We start from the raw sequence: 4,931 nt of genomic DNA, 5'->3' as shown, positions 1-4,931 counted from the left end.
AGCACCACTTCCGTTTTTTTTTTCTTTTTGCTTATGTGGTGCTGAGGAATCGAACCCAGGGCCTCAAGCATGCAAGGCAAGCGCTCTACCACTGAGCCACCTTCCCAGCCCCTTTTTCTAGGTTCTTATAGTAGTATATTTTTTTTGGATAAAATGACAATGTTAACTAATTTCAAAAGTTTTGTAAAGGTTATTCCATGTAAAGGCCTTTCTAAGGTGAAGATTTAATACACTGATGTCAAACTAATGTTTAATTCTAACACTTGCATATATTGTTACACATGTAATTTTGTAATCAACTTTTAAATAACTGTTTTTCATTTCTGCAACTGAAGAATGAAAAATATGGAATACTTCAAGAATTTTCATATTATCCTTGTGCAAGTGTCATGTTAATCTCTGTATTGTTGTAATTTGGGTATACGTGCTGCTGAAGCATGTAGTATCCTCTAAATTTAAGTAGTTAATGATGCAATCTTTATATAGGCTTATATCCTTGGGTGCCTATTTGTAGCAAGGAAACGTTATTGTTCCTAACAATACTATTGATCTTATTTCCCTAAAATAATGTGTATAGTGGGAAAAAAATTATATTGTTCGGTCGATTGCTCACATTTGCATTTTTTGTCAATGACAATTTTAAGTCTTTTTCATTTTAGATTTGATCATACTTTGAAGCACTTATAGCTAGGTCCTAAGGTGATGACTTTTTCAAGTACTTATTTACGTAAATGAGTTAGCTTTGTGGAGCTAATAGATTCAAAGTAAGCCTTGCTTAAGAGCTACTTCTAAACTTCTGCAGCTGAAATTTTCCCAAATGAGGTCTTACTGGCACAAATGTCTACCCTTTAAAATTCTTCCACGTAGGAACATACCAACCAGAATATCCTACCCTGACAGCATAGTTTGTCTTACTAGAACAAAACTAATCTTAGTTACAAGGGATCATAGAGAGATGAACAGTTCAGACAGAACTGTTCAGACTAGAAGGTATTTTATCAAAATTTAAGTGTTTATTATACCTACCATTTCAAAAGTAGCTAACGCCAAGGTGAAAAAATTCTTCATATGCGTGATTTCCTGATGTCTGGCCTGTCTACCTTCCAACCAGGCAGGAACTTACACTACTTCCTTTCTATCACCAAATATTTCCATAGCTCCAGGAGAAGTCCATGTTTCTCCTCATTATTAGGCCTTAAATTGGTAATGTTTTAATCACAGTGTTTCCTCTTGCCTCCAGGCTTTAAATCTACAAATGGTAAAGCTTTAGGTCTAAGTCTACCTAACACTGAGGTACAGATAATGCAATAATACTTTAAAACAGAGTTGTCTTTGATACCCTAACCACAACAGAACAATGCAAAACATGTGCCCTTTTTATTATATTACATATAGTTATATATTTTATATTTATATGTGCTGATTTCATATTTCACACAGTGAAACTTAGTAGAATTAATTGATAATTTGACAAATAAATTGATAATTATTTATTCCAATAAAGAGAATTGGAATATAAATAATTAGGTTTAGAATACATACTAGAATATAAAAAGTATCAATGTAATGTCTTCACTATAAATTTGTGATACCTTCTAAGTGTTCTTGTTCTTCTGAATTCACATGGAAAAAAATGTTGTTTTCCTCTAATCTATAAGGGATTTTACTCTGCTGCTCTGTTTATTGTTTTAACTCACTGGTTCCAAAATATTTTCCTCCATATTTCTGAAGCATTCCTATTGATTATACCCAAATTTTTCTGATATGATGTATAAAAGATATTATTCTTCTGCAAGATGTATGGGTCCTAGGATCCTATGTCCCAGTTACCTGCATCATCAGATAACAGGGTCAAGACTTCTCAACTAGGCCCAGGCAACATGCCAACAGAAAGTAATTGAAGAGTCATGTCAATTTCTCATTTCCTATAATATTTCAGGGCCCCAATTCCTTGACAAACAGGAATTAGCAGTAAGCAATAGTGAAATGCAAGTCAACTTAAAATGAAGGATGAGATCACAAAATCTAAGAGAAAGTACTGCAATTCAAACTTTCAATTTACAGATGACCAGCCCATATGAGTTAACAAAATCACAAAGTGTCACAAGATTATTTTTAATACCCCTCCCCTAATGATTAATGAAAGATTTCAGTCCAGCATAAGTGGGCCAGCAAAATAGCTCCTGGAAGGATAGATCCACAATTGGTCTATTAAGGCCAGGAAAACTTGTCTTAGAAGTCAAATGTAATTCAGAAAAAAACATTAATTGAGAAGATCCTTAGTGCTTAATAACACCGTGAGATGTACAAGTTGTCATGTCGAAAACAAACTTTACAACTTTGGTGCTGGGGGCGGGGGGGGGGGGGGGAGGATCGGGTCGGGGGGCAGGGGGAGGATGCCAAGGGATGGGAAGGGGAAACAAAGGAGGAGGCAACAATGCTTGATAAGAAATGTACTCATTACCTTGCCCATGTAATTTTAACCCCTCTGAACAGTATTTTCACAATTAAAAAAAACACTGGTACTTCAGTAAAACTTGATTCTGTGGTATAAAAATGTTGTCATTCTCAAAATATTTAATCTCCTGAAAGTGTATTCTTTCTCTTTTTTTTTTTTTTTTACATTTCTTTTTTTTTGGGGGGGGGGGGGGATCTGGTTGTGGGGCCTGAACTCTGGGCCTGGGCGCTGTCCCTCAGCTCTTCAGCTCAAGGCTAGAGCTCTACCACTTGAGCCACAGCACCACTTCCGGCTTTTTTTCATTTTGCTTATGTGGTGCTGAGGAATCAAACCCAGGGCCTCAGGCATGCAAGGCAAGCGCTCTAACACTGAGCCATCTTCCCAGACCCCACTGTATTCTTTTTCAAATAATCTTTGAAAAATCAAATTCGCAAACCAGGCGCTAGTGGCTCACGCATGTAATCCTAAATACTCACGAGGCTGAGATCTGAGGATCACGGTTCAAAGCCAGCCCGGGCAGGAAAGTCCGTTAGACTCTTATCTCCAATAAACCACTCGAATATCAGAAGTGGCACTGTGGCTCAAGTGGTAGAGTGTTCGCCTTGAGCTCAAGAGCGCAGGGACAGTGCCCAAGCCCAGAGTTCAAGCCCCACGACCTTCTAAAAAAAATTCACATTCACCAAAATAACATTTGACAAATAGATGATACTTAGTGGCAATAGAGTTACAATAGAGTTGATTTGTTTACCCAGCACTAATGCCAATCAGGTTCAACCATTCATTAAACTGTAGAAATAGTGCCACCCACCATTTGTGTTGTTCATTAGATGCCTTCCAAAATTTGTTAAATATATCAGCCTCCCATATTTCAAACCCAAACGTTAGCTAATAAAGTAAATTTCATCATTTAATAAGGTACATTTTAAAAAGTCACAAATAGTTGCCTTATAATATGTTATTTTATGTTTTTCTTATCTGTCTAACATAGTAAGTCTTGAATATGGGTACTCATCAGAGATATGACAAACATAAAATCTGTCTTCTATTTCTATCATATTCCTCTATAATAGTACATCTTAATTTTCTTTTTTCAAAACTTAAATGTAGTAGAAAATATTATCCCATGTAAAATTAAATGATCACACACCATTGTACAAATCCATTTATAAAAATTGGTAGTTTGGAATACATTCTAAACCATTTTTAAACTTTCTTGTTGACTAAAGGTTAATGTTCCAAATGGATGAGAATTAAATCATGTCTAGGTGCTTCACACCTCCAGTCTTGCAAATTATTATTGCAGATGAATGAATTATGGAAATATAAGCTGACATAAGTTCAAGTATATGCAGGATTGAAACTCCATGGAATGTATATAAACCTTTCAAACTTTTAACAGACAGTTTAACAGAATGACTATCAGGAAGTTGAAACCAGAATGGAATAATAGTAAATATATAGAATGAATGAAAAATAGAACAAGGGGCAAGTTCAGCTAGAATATCAATGTACACATGTGATAAAGAAAGTGGTTAATCTGAAATAAATCTTGGAGAAGGAGTTGGTTGACAATGATGGAAGGAGTGAATCTGATCCAGGAGCATTGGACAATTAGATGGACATATTTAATTGTAACACACTTGCACAACCATTTGAAATTCAGTGAAAAAACACACAAAAATTACAACCAAACAGCAATCTCTAGAAAGTATGAATATGACCTCTCAAAATTTTAAGCAGTTAATGAAGGGCAGTCTTGGGAAAAGCAAACAAAACTATTAAAAGAGGGCATTTGAGGTAGGGGAGAAATTTGAACAGATTTATATAGATTGTTTCAGGTTATAAATCAACTATATCTGCTTCAAATGTTATCTTCCTTCTGTGAGTTCTCTCTGACTGAATTGGATACTCCAGTCCTGAGCCACACTTGATATCTTGTGAAGATAGAATGGAAGAGAAAAATATCAAGAACCCATTACTCCGCTGGAGAGAAAACAATCCTCTAAGTTTTCTTTCATCTCTCTTCACTACTCTTTCTTTATACTTTTAAGTCAATTGATTTTGAGTTATATATTTCCTTCTTTGTTCTGGAAAAGTAATTGGTGAAAGTAATTCACTAAATATTATTTGCCATTTTTTATCATGCTGTTTACTTGTTCAAGGGAGACCATTAAACTTCACACCTGCATTTGGTTGCCATAAAAACCCAACGTTGATGTTAATCAGGACAAACTCTAATGTAAAACTTTGTCTCCAAAAAAACCAGTCCAAGAAACTGTGATCACAAATATTTGGATATCCATTTTTCTTTTTTCTTTTACCTTGAAAGTCTTCTTGTGTCGGGCTGGGAAGGTGGCTCAGTGGTGGAGCGCTTGCCTTGCATGCCTGAGGCCCTGAGTTTGATTCCTCAACACCACATAAGCAAAAAGAAAAAAGCTGAAAGTGGCGCTGTGGCTCAAGTGGTAGAGCACTA

General features: G+C 35.6%; 1 pseudogene; it reads right to left on the bottom strand.

Moving 5' to 3' along the window:
- Positions 1-339: 339 nt before the first annotated feature.
- LOC122100494 lies at positions 340-439 on the bottom strand (annotated as a pseudogene).
- Positions 440-4,931: the final 4,492 nt, after the last annotated feature.

This window comes from Dipodomys spectabilis, unplaced genomic scaffold (genome assembly GCF_019054845.1).
Source record: "Dipodomys spectabilis isolate Male_0828 unplaced genomic scaffold, ASM1905484v1 ptg000579l, whole genome shotgun sequence".
NCBI classification, from domain to species: Eukaryota; Metazoa; Chordata; class Mammalia; order Rodentia; family Heteromyidae; genus Dipodomys; species Dipodomys spectabilis.
This window is presented reverse-complemented; position numbering and strand designations above follow the sequence as displayed.